The 17,316-nt window shown below is 46.1% G+C and overlaps 1 pseudogene; it reads right to left on the bottom strand.

Annotated features, from left to right (window-relative positions):
- Window positions 1-629: 629 nt before the first annotated feature.
- LOC123141137 (oligopeptide transporter 7-like) lies at window positions 630-13,701 on the bottom strand (annotated as a pseudogene).
- Window positions 13,702-17,316: the final 3,615 nt, after the last annotated feature.

The raw sequence follows: 17,316 nt of genomic DNA, 5'->3' as shown, positions 1-17,316 counted from the left end.
CGGGACCACGAGGTAAGAGGCCTGACGTATGGAGCGTGTGGGTGTTATCTATTTCGCCCACACGCACCCGTGTGAGAGGGATCGGGAGGAAAAAAAGAGGTGTGTGGGCATTACTTATTTTGCCCACACGTAGGTGTGTGGGCTGTTCCTCTTATACTCCACACAAAATGTGTGGGCAGACCCCCCTAACGCCCACACGTGTGGCACTTATCGGCGTCCTAGTTATTCTTCACTATTTTGACTTCAATGCACCGTATTTTTAGGTTTCGTAAATTTTGTCTTATTTCATACGTAAAAAGAGGAAGTAAGAAAATATATAATAACACCAATTTCTCATCTCTAAATGAATGGTTTTAAAACAAGCATTTACTCCCTCCGTTCCTAAATATAAGTCTTTGTAGAGATTCCACTATGAACCACATACGGATGTATATAGATGTATTTTAAGTGTAGATTCATTTAATTTGCTCCGTATGTAGTCCACCTAGTGGAACCACTAGAAAGACTTATATTTAGAAACGGAGGGAGTATTATTTACTGATCCCTGCATGCTCGTTGGCACTTTCCAATTTCGGCAAACAGGGACTACCAGACATGAGGGATCCTAAAAAAAAGACATGAGGGAACGGTCACGTATACACTGCTGGGCACCCCTCAACAAATATACCTTTAGCAGTGGGGCAAGAAGCCAGGGGACATCCATCCAAGTCATTGCCCCACCAGTTCAAACTGATGTTCTCCAAGCCTAGGCACAGGTAAATTAACACGGCCATGAATGCCAAACCAGCATCTAGTGCACCTGAAAGCAGATAATTGTGTCGCTCCCACCAGTCACGTCGGTATCTATAGACCACATAGCCTGACAAAAACCCAACAAATATCCATGTGATGTAGTTGACTGCAGTGGCGGGTGGCATCTGGCCGGTGGAACCAATCAACACGGGCATGTTGATAAGCAAGATCCAGTTCTGGCCTGGGAATGCCTTGTGTGCAAACCAGACGAGGAGTGGGGCAATGGCTCCCCCCAAGAAGAACCAGTTCACTGCTGAGTAAGTTCCCAAGTCCCCGAATATTCTGCGTGGGCTAATAAGACCCCATATGACTGATGCGCCGTAGAAACAAGAAACAAGAGAAGTTGCTTAGTGACACAATATATACAACAGGGGTACTTGTGCAGTAGAAATGACAGAGAATTTATTTGAGTAAAAGGTTAATTACCTGAGCCATGAACATGGTCCTTGGGGGAATCTTCATGTAGTGGCCCAACTTAAAATCTTGCAGAAACGTCAGAGCTTGGCTCATGCTGATGTAGCCATATACCTTGAAGCACATATTTGCGACCGGACGTCCAGGGTACAAGTACCCCATGATGTACTCTGTGATGATGTTCAATCCTGGAGTCTGCATATATACAGAAGGAAAGAATTAAAAACAGTGAACTGGTAGTTGTATGGCATGACCATGATATGTAACTTGTCAGATTGCGTGCGTACCTGGTTCGTAGTTGCTGTGATAATTCCAACTGGGAGGGTAAAGAAAAAGGCTATGGCACATGCAAGCAGCACACCCCACCAGGGCAGCTGCAGTTGCTCGATGTGGTATTCACAAGCAAATACGGTGGCGGCAATGTTAACAATAAGGATGCAGATGAACCACCACTCGGGGACCTGCTTATATCTCCTCATAAGCTTTGTGTGTACATCCACCCTCTTCTCTTGGAAAGCTGATTTACTTAACTGCCTAATTTCACTGCCCACAATTAAGCACCATGAGAGGTTCTTAGCTGTTGCAGTTGTACAATTCTGCGAAACTGACGGACAGTTCTTTTGCAGAGATTTAATTAATTACCTTCCATGGAAGAGGAGGACATGGATGATCGTTGCGGTAAGGGATGCAAACCGGACACCATACGTGACAGCAAAGAAAGTGCTGAGGTACAGTGGACCATTCTTCTGGTAGGCCTCCGTGTCAAAATGGAACTGGGAGTCCACGATGCTCGTGATGTTGTACTTGTGCCCGGACTCGGTGAAGAGCCCATGAGAGAAGATGGGAAAGTTCCGCGCCTTGTACAAGTTGAACCGGTACGCCATGGGCGTGATCACGTACATGATGATGAAGAATCCTGCGGCGACGTTGGCGGTGGCGAACCAGGGGCTGGCGAGGGGGCTCCCGAGGTAAGACGAGACAGAGGCCCAGTCGAGGCCGATGGAGCCGATGCCGAGGCCGTAGAGGCCCGAGCCGAGCTGCTGGGCCAACACGGAGTTGGGGAAGACCCAGCAGATCCATGAGAGGGAGGTGAGCATCTGGAACAGGTAGCCGGGGAAGATGTAGTAGACGAAGCTGCAGACGAAGGCCACCAGGAAGAACTGGCTGCGCGTGAAGCCGCCTTTGCTCCGCACCTCCTTCTCGTGGAGCGCCCTGCTCGGAATTCCCATGGGTCATTTCAGAGAATGATTCGAATCGGAATGTCCAAGTCCGTTGTAGTTTATAGAATATACAGTAGATAATACAAAGCTTATTTTGTTGCCATGCTCAGGAAAAAGAAACTGGTTGACGGCAATTTTACGCTCTCTGAATCTTCGGTATTTTTCTCCGCATGCTCCAACTGATCTCCATCCCCCTCCCTCCCGTCCCCGCGTCGCTCCCGTGTGGCGACCGGGGGGGGGGGGGGAACCCTAGCCGCCGGCTTCGGGCCTCCTCTCGTCCCTTCCCTCCCTCGCCGCCGCCGGACCACGCTGCCGGGCAAAGCCCACCGGCGCCGGTGGCGGCGGGGCTCATCTTCATCCCGCTCGGAGGCTGTTGGCGTGAGGCGGCGACGGACGGCGGTGCTTCGCGCTGGTGCGGGGCGAGGAGGCGTGGCGGCGGGGTAGCGAGGGCTTGGTGGCGGCGCGGTGGGCTGCACGGGGCGGCTCGCGCTCGTGGCTGCGGTGGCGGCCAGGTCTGGGCTCGGCCAGATCTGGCGGTCCGGCGGGCGCGGGCGACGCGCGGCGCCTCGCCGGCGGGCGCGGGAGCTTCCGCTGCTGCGTGCAGTGCGGTGGTCGGGCTCGCGGCGGGTGCGCGTGCTGGTGGTGCGCGCTGGCCGTCCTCCAGTCGGGGCTCCCCTGTTCCGGCCCCTGGACGGCGGCGAGCGGCGCGGGATGGCTCTCCCGGTGAGTGCTCTTGGCTGCGGGTGCGGGCTGGCATCGCGCTTCTTGTCGATGATTGGGCGAGCTGCCGTTGGTGGCCTCGCGTCGAGCTGCGGCGGGCGCCATGGTGAGGCGACAAAGGGTGTGTCCGGTGGGGAGTTCTCAGGAGGGATGGGAGGCCCCGATGGCCACCCGTCGCCGGTGCAGGGGTGCACCGGTCTGGATGCATCCGCTCCTCCTCCTCCTTTCCTCGGCTGTGTGCTCTTTGTTGGGGTTCTGGCGATGTTCGAGGCAGGGCGGTTGCTGGCATCTTCATAGGCGGGGGCTGCCAGTCAGGCCAAAGCCAAGGCCTTTGGGTGTTCACGGAGTTGCTTGGATGCTGGGCGGCAGCCCTGGCGGCGGGAGACGCGGTGTTCGTGGACGGAGCGCGCGTCTTGGGTGCGGTCGGGCAGCCATGGCCACATGGGTGGCATGGTTGGTGATGTTTGGCGAAGCATGGTGGTTTGGTAGAGGGTTAACACCGGAGTACATAACTTGCCCGGTCTTCTCCGGCCGACGGTGGCGGCGCCGCGGGCGTCGTTTTCTTCATGAAGGCTCCGTCATTGTGTTCTCTTCTCTCCATGTTGCTTCGGGTGAAAACTTGATCTCCGAGATCGGGCGGTGGCGTCTTTCGGTGTCGTGCCCTTCTTGAAGGCACCTCCTTGGAGTCCATGCTTCACCATTGTCCCGCTTCACTTCTTCTTGGTGGCTAGGTCTCGGAAGGTCCTCGTCGGCCCCAAGTGTTGGAGAACGTAGTAATTTCAAAATTTTTCCTACGCACACGCAAGATCATGGTGATGCATAGAACCGAGAGGGGAGAGTGTTGTCCACGTACCCTCGTAGACCGACAGCGGAAGCGTTATCACAACGCGGTTGATGTAGTCGTACGTCTTCACGATCCGACCGATCAAGTACCGAACGCACGGCACCTCCGAGTTCTACACACGTTCAGCTCGATGACGTCCCTCGAACTACGATCCAGCCGAGTGTTGAGGGAGAGTTTCGTCAGCACGACGGCGTGGTGACGATGATGATGTTCTACCGACGCAGGGCTTCGCCTAAGCTCCGCAACGATATTATCGAGATGTAATTTGGTGGAGGGGGGCACCGCACAAGGCTAAAAGATCTCAAGGATCAATTGTTGTGTGTCTGGGGTGCCCCCTGCCCCCGTATATAAAGGAGCAAGGGGGAGGCAGCCGGCCAAGGGGAGAGGCGCGCCAAAGGGGGGAGTCATACTCCCACCGGGAGTAGGACTCCTCCTTTCCTTGTGGGAGTAGGAGAAGGGAAGGGGGAAGGAGAAAGAAGGAAGGGTGCGCCCCCCTTCCCTAGTCCAATTCGGACCAGACCATGGGGAGGGGTGCGGCCACCTTTTGAGGCCTTTCTCTCCTTTCCCGTATGGCCCATTAAGGCCCAATACGAATTCCCGTAACTCTCCGGTACTCCGAAAAATACCCGAATCACTCGGAACCTTTCCGAAGTCCGAATATAGTCGTCCAATATATCGATCTTTACGTCTCGACCATTTCGAGACTCCTCGTCATATCCCTGATCTCATCCGGGACTCCGAACTCCTTCGGTACATCAAAACTCAATAAAACTGTCATCGTAACGTTAAGCGTGCGGACCCTACGGGTTCGAGAACTATGTAGACATGACCGAGACACGTCTCCGGTCAATAACCAATAGCGGGACCTGGATGCCCATATTGGCTCCCACATATTCTACGAAGATTTTTATCGGTCAGACCGCATAACAACATACGTTGTTCCCTTTGTCACCGGTATGTTACTTGCCCGAGATTTGATCGTCGGTATGTCGATACCTAGTTCAATCTCGTTACCGGCAAGTCTCTTTACTCGTTCCGTAACACATCATCCCGCAACTAACTCATTAGTCACAATGCTTGCAAGGCTTATAGTGATGTGCATTACCGAGTGGGCCCAGAGATACCTCTCCGACAATTGAAGTGACAAATCCTAATCTCGAAATACGCCAACCCAACAAGTACCTTTGGAGACACCTGTAGAGCACCTTTATAATCACCCATTTACGTTGTGACGTTTGGTAGCACACAAAGTGTTCCTCCGGTAAACGGGAGTTGCATAATCTCATAGTCATAGGAACATGTATAAGTCATGAAGAAAGCAATAGCAACATACTAAACGATCGAGTGCTAAGCTAACGGAATGGGTCAAGTCAATGACGTCATTCTCCTAATGAGGTGATCTCGTTAATCAAATGACAACTTATGTCTATGGCTAGGAAACATAACCATCTTTGATTAACGAGCTAGTCAAGTAGAGGCATACTAGTGACACTCTATTTGTCTATATATTCACACATGTATACAATTCTAGCATGAATAATAAACATTTATCATGATACAAGGAAATAAATAATATTTTATTATTGCCTCTAGGGCATATTTCCTTCAGTCTCCCACTTGCACTAGAGTCAATAATCTAGTTCACATCGCCATGTGATTTAACATCAATAATTCACGTCACCATGTGATTAACACCCATAGTTCACATCTCTATGTGACCAACACTCAAAGGGTTTACTAGAATCAATAATCTAGTTCACATCGCTATGTGATTAACACCCAAAGAGTACTAAGGTGTGATTATGTTTTGCTTGTGAGATAATTTTAGTCAACGGGTCTGTCACATTCAGATCCGTAAGTATTTTGCAAATTTCTATGTCTACAATGCTCTGCACGGAGCTACTCTAGCTAATTGCTCCCACTTTCAATATGTATCTAGACCGAGACTTAGAGTCATCTAGATTTAGTGTCAAAACTTGCATCGACGTAACCCTTTACGACGAATCTTTTTTCACTTCCATAATCGAGAAACATATCCTTATTCCACTAAGGATAATTTTGACCGCTGTCCAGTGATCTACTCCTAGATCACTATTGTACCCCCTTGCCAAAATCAGTGTAGGGTATACAATAGATCTGGTACACAGCATGGCATACTTTATAGAACCTATGGCCAAGGCATAGGGAATGACTTTCATTCTCTTTCTATCTTCTGCCGTGGTCGGGCTTTGAGTCTTACTCAATTACACACCTTGTAACACAGGCAAGAACTCTTTCTTTGACTGTTCTATTTTGAACTACTTCAAAATCTTGTTAAGGTATATACTCATTGAAAAAACTTATCAAGCGTCTTGATCTATCTCTATAGATCTTGATGCTCAATATGTAAGCAGCTTCACCGAGGTCTTTCTTTGAAAAACTCCTTTCAAACACTCCTTTATGCTTTGCAGAATAATTCCACATTATTTCCAATCAACAATATGTCATTCACATATACTTATCAGAAATGCTGTAGTGCTCCCACTCACTTTCTTGTAAATACAGGCTTCACCGCAAGTCTGTATAAAACTATATCCTTTGATCAACTTATCAAAGTGTATATTCCAACTCCGAGATGCTTGCACCAGTCCATAGATGGATCGCTGGAGCTTGCATATTTTGTTAGCACTTTTAGGATTGACAAAACCTCTTGGTTGCATCATATACAACTCCTTTTTTAATAAATCCATTAAGGAATGTAGTTTTGTTTATCCATTTGCCAGATTTCATAAAATGCGGCAATTGCTAACATGATTCAGACAGACTTTAAGCATAGATACGAGTGAGAAACTCTCTCATCGTAGTCAACACCTTGAACTTGTCGAAAACCTTTTGCGACAATTCTAGGTTTGTAGATAGTAACACTACTATCATCGTCTGTCTTCCTCTTGAAGATCCATTTAATCTCAATGGTTCGCCGATCATCGGGCAAGTCAACCAAAGTCCATACTTTATTCTTCATACATGGATCTCATCTCAGATTTCATGGCCTCAAGCCATTTTGCGGAATCTGGGCTCACCATCGCTTCTTCATAGTTCGTAGGTTCGTCATGGTCAAATAACATGACCTCCAGAACAGGATTACCGTACCACTCTGGTGTGGATCTCACTCTGGTTTACCTACGAGGTTTGGTAGTAACTTGATCTGAAGTTACATGATCATCATCATTAACTTCCTCACTAATTGGTGTAGGAGTCACAGGAACAGATTTCTGTGATGAACTACTTTCCAATAAGGGAGCAGGTACAGTTACCTCATCAAGTTCTACTTTCCTCCCACTCACTTCTTTCGAGAGAAACTCCTTCTCTAGAAAATTTCCGAATTTAGCAACAAAAGTTTTGCCTTCGGATCTGTGATAGAAGGTATACCCAACAGTCTCCTTTGGGTATCCTATGAAGACACATTTCTCCGATTTGGGTTCGAGCTTATCAGGTTGAAGTTTCTTCACATAAGCATCGCAGCCCCAAACTTTAAGAAACGAAAACTTTGGTTTCTTGCCAAACCACAGTTCATAAGGCGTCGTCTCAACGGATTTTGATGGTGCCCTATTTAACGTGAATGCAGCCGTCTCTAAAGCATAACCCCAAAACGATAGCGGTAAATCAGTAAGAGACATCATAGATCGCACCATATCTAGTAAAGTGCGATTACGACGTTCGGACACACCATTACGCTGTGGTGTTCCGGGTGGCGTGAGTTGCGAAACTATTCCGCATTGTTTCAAATGTAGACCAAACTCGTAACTCAAATATTCTCCTCCACGATCTGATCGTAGAAACTTTATTTTCTTGTTACGATGATTTTCAACTTCACTATGAAATTCTTTGAACTTTTCAAATGTTTCAGACTTATGTTTCATTAAGTAGATATACCCATATCTGCTTAAATCATCTATGAAGGTGAGAAAATAACGATATCCGCCACGAGCCTCAACATTCATCGGACCATATACATCTGTATGTATGATTTCCAACAAATCTGTTGCTCTCTCCATAGTTCCGGAGAATGGTGTTTTAGTCATCTTGCCCATGAGGCACGGTTCGCAAGTACCAAGTGATTCATAATCAAGTGGTTCCAAAAGTCCATCAGTATGGAGTTTCTTCATGCGCTTTACACTGATATGACCTAAACGGCAGTGCCACAAATAAGTTGCACTATCATTATCAACTCTGCATCTTTTGGTTTTAATATTATGAATATGTGTATCATTACTATCGAGATTCAACAAAAATTGACCACTCTTCAAGGGTGCACGACCATAAAAGATATTACTCGTATAAATAGAACAACCATTATTCTCTGATTTAAATGAATAACCGTCTCGCATCAAACAAGATCCAGATATAATGTTCATGCTCAACGCTGTCACCAAATAACAATTATTTAGGTCTAAAACTAATCCCGAAGGTAGATGTAGAGGTAGCGTGCCGACCGCGATCACATCGACTTTGGAACCATTTCCCACGCGCATCGTCACCTCGTCCTTAGCCAATCTTCGCTTAATCCGTAGCCCCTGTTTCGAGTTGCAAATATTAGCAACAGAACCAGTATCAAATACCCAGGTGCTACTGCGAGTATCAGTAAGGTACACATCAATAACATGTATATCACATATACCTTTGTTCACCTTGCCATCCTTCTTATCCGCCAAATACTTTGGGCAGTTCCGCTTCCAGTGACCAGTTTGCTTGCAGTAGAAGCACTCAGTTTCAGGCTTAGGTCCAGACCTGGGTTTCTTCTCCTGAGCAGCAACTTGTTTGCTGTTCTTCTTGAAGTTCCCTTTCTTCTTCCCTTTACCCTTTTTCTTGAAACTGGTGGTCTTATTGACCATCAACACTTGATGCTCCTTTTTGATTTCTACCTCCGCAGCCTTTAGCATTGCGAAGAGCTCGGGAATTGTCTTACTCATCCCTTGCATATTATAGTTCATCGCGAAGCTCTTGTAGCTTGGTGGTAGTGATTGAAGAATTCTGTCAATAACGCTATCATCCGGAAGATTAACTCCCAGTTGAATTAAGTGATTGTTATACCCAGACATTTTGAGTATATGCTCACTGACAGAACTATTCTCTTCCATCTTGCAGCTGAAGAACTTATTGGAGACTTCATATCTCTCAATTCGGGCATTTGCTTGAAATATTAACTTCAACTCCTGGAACATCTCATATGCTCCATGACGTTCAAAACGTCGTTGAAGACCCGGTTCTAAGCCGTAAAGCATGGCACACTGAACTATCGAGTAGTCATCAGCTTTGCTCTGCCAGACGTTCATAACATCTGGTGTTGCTCCTGCAGCAGGCCTGGCACCCAGCGGTGCTTCCAGGACGTAATTCTTCTGTGCAGCAATGAGAATAATCCTCAAGTTACGGACCCAGTCCGTGTAATTGCTACCATCATCTTTCAACTTTGCTTTCTCAAGAAACGCATTAAAATTCAACAGAACAACAGCACGGGCCATCTATCTACAATTAACATAGACAAGCAAAATACTATCAGGTACTAAGTTCATGATAAATTTAAGTTCAATTAATCATATTACTTAAGAACTATCAGGTACCTTTGGAGACACCTGTAGAGCACCTTTATAATCACCCATTTAGTGACGTTTGGTAGCACACAAAGTGTTTCTCCGGTAAACGAGAGTTGCATAATCTCATAGTCATAGGAACATGTATAAGTCATGAAGAAAGCAATAGCAACATACTAAACGATCGAGTGCTAAGCTAACGGAATGGGTCAAGTCAATGACGTCATTCTCCTAATGAGGTGATCTCGTTAATCAAATGACAACTTATGTCTATGGCTAGGAAACATAACCATCTTTGATTAACGAGCTAGTCAAGTAGAGGCATACTAGTGACACTCTGTTTGTTTATATATTCACACATGTATTATGTTTCCGGTTAATACAATTCTAGCATGAATAATAAATATTTATCATGATACAAGGAAATAAATAATATTTTATTATTGCCTCTAGGGCATATTTCCTTCACCAAGTGTTTGGTAGTGTGCTTGGTGGTCGATTGGGTAGTGTTGCGGTGCATCGGCACCCTTGTATCTTGCCTTGGGTGTGTGTGGTGTGTGGGGGGTTGCGTCTTGTACCCGGTTTTGTACTTCTGGTCGTTGCTTTATATATAAAGCGGGGCGAAAGCCTTTTTCGGTAACTGATCTCCATCTTACTCTTGTTGCGCTCGCCGTCTTTCCTTGAGAGAGACAAATGGAATGGAATTTCTCTCCAGTTTTGTACTCTCTCCGTAAAGAAATATAGGAACATTTAGATCACTAAAGTAATGATCTAAACACTCGAAAATGCATAGGAGCTCTCGGGTGCTACGCCCCCCTATATTCAAAAATAGTTTAGTCATTCAAAAAAGTCAAAAAATCCCGGAACTTTTGTGGAATCAAACATGACCAAGTATTGCACTCGTGTAAAAAAGTTAAATAGAAAATGACTTTTATTGTATCCGGGGTCAAAGATTTTCCAAAAAATGCTAGATACAAGTACTATTCATGCTATATTGTCGTCAATTTTTTTGCCCTAAAGTCAATGAGAATCATTCCTTGGCCAAACTTTTTATATGAGTACAATACCTAGTCATTGGTTCAAAAATATATCCAGGATTTTCTTGATTTTTTTGAATTATTAAATTATTTTTAAATATAGGGGGTGGAGCACCGGTGCTCCTAATCCGCTTCCTCTAAACACTCTTATATTTATTTGCAGAGGGAATACATGCTATCTTACTGAAGAGAAAGACATCTGTGCACGGTCATTTCTCTCCTACCATCCTGCGGCGCATGCCGATTAGCTCAGTGTCTTTCTCCTTGGGACTGACACAGGAGATGAAATTCCTCTCCTATTTTGTTTGTACTACATTTTTATGTTGCTGAAAGGATCAAAGGAAGATATCAATGTTATATGATCATTAGCCGTCTCATCAGCCAGCAAGTTCTTTCAGCGTTCAAATGTGGGAGTTGGTTGCCTCTATGGAGGGCTGTTATTCTACTGCCATGTTGAGAAGATTAAAACTGGTTGGATATAACTGAAGCCAGCTGCTGGGAAGACTGCAGATCCAGCTTGGTCAATCGATGTGGTTTCTTTTCATCGATTTTGTTTTCATCATTTCTTCGGATTCTTCTCGAGGGCCCTGTCGTTATCAGTGCTCCTCATATCTTTTCATTGATTTCATTTTGTTAACGGGAGGCAGACGAGCCTACATTTTTGCCCTTGATTTCATGATATGGTTTGTTTCAAGCCAAGGCCAGATCTGACGTTGCATGACCCGTGACTCTTGATTAACTGGGCAATTCTCTTCATAATGAGTAGGCAGAGCTTGAAAAAAACAAACAAGTTGTTTGCAAATTAAATCCAGTTGTCAGCTTGGTCAAACGAACTTGATCTCACTATCTCTGATATTTTCGTGTTGGCTGCTGGTTGGTCCTGTCATTACCAGTGCTCCTCATTTCTTTTCATCAATTTCTTATTCTTAATTAGAGGCAGACCGGCCAACAATTTTTTGTGGCCCTTGATTTCATGATGATCTGGTTTGTTGCAAGCCAATGCCAGATCTGACGTGGTCTTGCTCAAACAAACCAAAAGTCCTAGTTGCAACTAACTAATCCCTCCGTCCGGAAATAATTATCATCAAAATGGATAAAATATAATGTATCTAGAACTAAAATGCGTCTAGATACATCTTTTTTTATCAATTTTGATGACAAGTATTTCCAGACGGAGTGAGCATAAGTATATGCATAGTTAACACACATTGCTGATCACAAGCAGTAGCCCGCACGTCATGAAACGTACTCCCTCCGTTCCTAAATATAAATCTTTCTAAAGATTCCACCAAGTGATTACATACGAAGCAAAATGAGTGAATCTACACTTTAAAATATGTCTACATATATCCATATGTTGTATTCCGATTGAAATGTATTGAAAGACTTATATTTAGAAACGAAGGGAGTATGTTCTTTATAAAAGAATAAAATTGGAAATAATCATGGCTTGTGATTAAGTCCAAGCATCAACCAGTCAACCCTCTAACAAGCACAAGGTGAGACTATTAATTAAGGACACCGATAAGTGCCACACGTGTGGGCGTTAGGGGGGCTGCCCACACATTTTGTGTGGTGTATAAGAGGAACAGCCCACACACCCACGTGTGGGTAAAAAAAGTAATGCCACATACCTCTTTTTCCCCCCTCCCGATTCCTCTCACACGCGTGCGTGTGGGCGAAATAGATAACGCCCACACGTCCCGTACGTCAGGCCTCGTACCTCGTGGTCCCGCACGCCAGCGTGACAGTCACCGCGCGTCCCGCAGTTGCCATGGTCCAGACCCTCGTCCATGTTCGTTTAACTGCAGTTGCCATGTCGCTGAACTTCGGTTGCCATGTCGGACAACTACAGTTGCCATGGTTGCTCAACTGCAGTTGCCATGTATGGTCTGATCTACTGCAGTTGCCATGATTTTAAAACTTTAGGAGTTGCCACCCACTAAACACTAGGCAGTTGCCATGTAACACTACAAAGAAGGCACGGTAAAAAAAACATGTTCGGGCAAAAGAGAGAGTTGCCATGTGCTCACAAGCACGCTAGGGCAGTTGCCATGTAAAAAAAAGAGTTGCCATCTGCTTACGTGCACGCTACGGCAGTTGCCATGTACCATGCAAAAACACATGGCAACTCGGGTAAAAAAGAGTTGCCATCTGCTTACAAGCAAAGCTAGGGCAGTTGCCATGTACCTGCAGAAACACATGGCAACTGCCAGCTTTGGGTGTGGGTTAGGAGACGGGCGTGTGGGCGAAGTGATAAACGCCCACACACCAGCCCCCTCTGCGTGCGTGAAACTAGTGCGTGGGCGAATTGCTAAATGCCTACACACCAGCCCCCCATGTGGTGAAAAAAGGACGTGTGAGCGACCGGATGAATGCCCACACACCAGCTTAGTCCTACGTGGCACACAAAAACTGCCAGAACGCGCCAAGATTCGTGCAGAATTGGTTGGACGAGGATCCATGCATGTGGGTGAGTTGCACGCCCACACGTGTGGGCGTTAGACTTTTCGATTAATTAAGTGATTAAGATGTGTAATGCAAGTAGTAATAAGTAATGAGTAGTGGTTGTAAGCAACTACTGTACTACTAATCATGTTGCTTGCCGGACGGAGATGGGAAGGAGCGTGTGTATATATGTACCTGAAGAGGGAGACCTGCACGAGGTTGGACGGCCACCACATGGCCGCTGGCTCCACCAGGTACCGCCGGAAAATCCCCGCCCACCCGAACCCGAGCACCTGGGTGGTGAGCACCACGAGGAGCGAGGCAAAGAAGGTGAGGTTCTTGCCGTAGAAGACGCGGACGGCGGTGACGACGTGGATGGCGTAGACGGTGCCGGCGCCGGCGTTGGCGAAGATGGTGATGAGCACGTGCTCCTTCACGTTGAACGGCCCCGGGTTGAGGGTGAACTCGTACGGCCTGCCGCGGAAGAAGGCGCGCTCGGGGAGCGCCGCGGCCATGAGGCGGCCGAGCGGCACCACGGCGATCTGGGCCGAGATGGCGGTGATGGTGAGCGGCTCCTTGCGGTACCAGAAGAACTGGTTGAGGAAGGAGAGCACCGCGCGGGACGCCATGCCGAGGACCCACATCCGGAAGGTGAGCAAGGGCGTGTCCGGGTCGTCGCCCACGGGCACCGTCAGCGCCACCTGCTCGATCGGCGAGTTCTCCTCCTCCTCCTCATCGGGCGACGTCGACGGCACTGGATGGAGAGGACAGAACGGTTAGATGGCCAGCAGCAGGAGCCAGAGCAGAGGTGTACCGTGTACGTGTGCGTCGAGGTGATACCGTCGCCATGGCCGCGGTGCCAGAGCTCCTCCTCCTCTGCTTCTCGGTGCATGGCGCACAAGTTACCTTGCTGTCGCATAATCCCAGCTTGCTCAGCTCCTCAATTCCCAACGCCGCCAGCCAGCGCTGATTATCCTCTCCATAAGGCAGCGCAGCGCAGTGCGCGTAAGGAAATCCCGAAGATTAAGCGCCGCAGTTGGTAGGTGCGATCCTTTTCTTTTTTGGAAAGAATGAGCGATCTTAGGCGCTGAATGGGAACCGAACCCAGACCCTCTCATACAAAACTAAGCTGCAACATCCAGCTGCACTAGCACACTTAACTGATTACATACAACTTATATGCTAGTTGTATCTTCCTGAGACAGTAAAATTACCAAACGCGGCCTCGTTTCGCTCGATCGAACGAGCTTTTTCAACTCGGCTCGATTGTAGGAGCGCTGAAAACACTTCCATCGATTTTCTTCCTCCCAGTTTTTATTTTCAAATCGGTTTTCTTATCTCTTCGGTTTTATGCTGGTTAATTTACGTGGGAAGAAAAAAAGCACTTAAAATGGGAGTTGAACTCAGGTCTAATGCGTGTCTACTATGCCTAGTAACCAACTCATCCACCTTAATTTGTTGTCAATAGTATGTAAACAACGGAATTTGAACCCTTCTTTTTTCTACCATGTCAACAAAAAGCTTAATTTTAGGCTTGATAACTTTGGCCGAGCAGCATGATAACTATCACATATGCATGCTGACAACTTCAAACATTAACTCCCTGGTTTAAAAAATGACATGATAAAGCTGGTAACTATATCATATCATGAGAAGGCCAGTAACTATAGAGTGGAAATCACAGTAAATTTAACATGTGCAACATCATAACTTTGCACAAAATTTAACGTGCACGCTGGGTGGGTGTGTGGGGGGGGGGGGGGGGGGGGGATGTTTGAACAACCCCCTTCCCCTTCGTGAAAGTTACCATGGCGTTTTGGTGTAGGTTATGGTTTTGAGAGGAAACCTGGTAGCATACAAAAAGAGGGCGAAAAAACATGAAGTTTTGACATACTACATCCCATGTTTCAAATTACCGCGATGTTTATAGAGTTATCAAGTTTCAGTTCATCTATTATCATGCAATTTACACATATTACTAGGGGTAATTGTTCCAACAATTTTTTTCTCCTAGGTCAAAAATTACCGCAATGTTTCCCTAAAAAAATTACCGTGGTGTTTATATCAGTTATCAGTTCTTCGGTTTATGTATTACCATGTTATTTGCACATAAGTTACCAGGGGTATGTTTTTCAACCACCTTTTCCACCTTTGATCAATGTTACCTTGGTGTTTATACCCAAGTTATCAGATCTACAGTTCATATATCATCATGGCACTTACACACAAGGCGTATATTTTTCAACAATTTTTGCCCTTCGTAAAAAATGTTATCGCGGTGCTTATTCTTATATTACCATGCTATTTTCACATAAGTTATCAAGGGCGCGTTCGTAAACAACGTTTTCCTCTTTGGTCACCGCGGTGTTCTGTACGTAAATTATCGGGTATGCGACACATATATTACCGTACCATTTACACATAAATTAGCGAGATTATGTTTTTCAACAAAAAAATCTGGGTCAAAAAGTTACCATCATGTGTTGTATGTATTATCAGTTAAGTGGTGATTATATTGCCGTGTTATTTACATAGAAATAACCGGTGGCACATTTTTAATACACGCCTTGGGTCAAAGTTATTGTGGTGTTTGTAAGTATGTTATCAAGACCGCAGAGCATAAATTATCATCTTATTTACACATGAATTAACATGGTTACGTTTTTCAATAACTTTTGTTTTCGGTGCAAAAATTACCATGGTGTTTATATGGTGCTTATTACCATGTTTTTTAACAAAATTATCGGGGGGTATATTTGAACAGGCCCCCTCCCCCGGTAAATCTTACCGCAATGTTTGTATGTATATTATCATATATGCGTTTGTATATTACCATGCTATTTTCATATAAAGTTATCGGGGTATCTTTTTTCAGAAACTTAATATATGTGTTTGTAGGTAAGTTATCAGGCCCGTGGTGCTTAAAATACCATGTTGTTTACACAAAATTTATCGGAGTATATTTCAAAAACTTTTTTCCACTAGATCAAACAACCTTTTTTCCGGGTCAAAATTACTACCATGATGGTATTGAAGTTGTCTGGATCAAAGTGAAAAAAAATCATCGACAGACAGTTTACTGCGAGAGAGATGTGTATCTGACAAAAACATGATTCTTTTTCTAACTTTTTTCTTTTAATTTACCACAAAAATGGAAGAAAATGCATAAAAGCTAGTAGAACGCATCGGCTACTGGCATGAAATAGCAGTAGCACTCGCTGCTAGTGCTAGCTAGTAACTAGCCTAATTAGCAGATAGCAGCTAGCCTAGCCTAACCTAGCTAGTAAACAGCAACAGCACGCGTATGGAATAGTGGCAGGAACAACAAATAGGAGCAGGCACATGGAGCCCACGCGCGTATGGAGCAGCAGCAGCAGAAAAGACCACACTGGGAGTGAAGTCTGAAATGAACCCTGTCGTTGTAGGCGCAGTCGCAAATGAACCCCGACCTCGAAATCCCGGAAGTCCATACCCTAAACTCTCTGATCCCGGATTTTTTCGCTCTTAAGCTCGTTTAGGCCAGGATTTGCTGACGTGTCACCGTTCGCGAGGGGGATTGCGAATTAGTACTGCCAGCTGTGCTGGGGCAGCTTTCTTTTTAATAGCGGGCGCTGGTGGGGAATTTCTCTAGGGTTCCAGGGCGAGAGAGAGAAAGGCGGGCCACCTCGATTCAGAGAAACGCGAGCGAGAGAGGGCGGCGATTGCTGGCGGCCAGGGCTATGTCGTCGTCCTCGATTGGTTCCGCCTATTCACGCGGCGGAGGGATTCGACGGAGAGGCGCTGCTGCTAGGTCGCCGGTGCCGTATCGTGAGCAGCCGATGGAGTACGAGCCGGCGGTTTACTGCGGCCGTTGCGGGAGGAAGGCGCCGCGCTGGATTTCTTGGAGTGTGGCGAACCCTGGAAGAAGATATTATGCATGCGTTGATGCCCAGGTAAGCTCTGTTCTTGTATGTGCTCTCTGCTCCTATTCTCTGTTCGATGTGCTTCTCTGATAAACTTCTGTTTATTTCTTGAACAACATGGGTTCATTGAGTGGCATGATAACCCAACAACTCCATTCCTGCGTGTTTTGCTTGGAGATCTCCGAGATAGGGTATGGAAGCTAGAGGATGATGCAGCAGCAATGTGTAAAGATGGAGATGCAGGTGCTGGTGCATTCTGTATGGAAGTACATAAGAGAAATGAGCAAAGTGCAGGGGATGTTCCTGGTGCATCAAGTAGTGATAATTTTGGTAGGAAAGAGTTGATGCTGGTGTGTGGCATTGTGATATTTG

Source organism: Triticum aestivum, chromosome 6D, assembly GCF_018294505.1.
Source record: "Triticum aestivum cultivar Chinese Spring chromosome 6D, IWGSC CS RefSeq v2.1, whole genome shotgun sequence".
Lineage (NCBI taxonomy): Eukaryota > Viridiplantae > Streptophyta > Magnoliopsida > Poales > Poaceae > Triticum > Triticum aestivum.
This window is presented reverse-complemented; position numbering and strand designations above follow the sequence as displayed.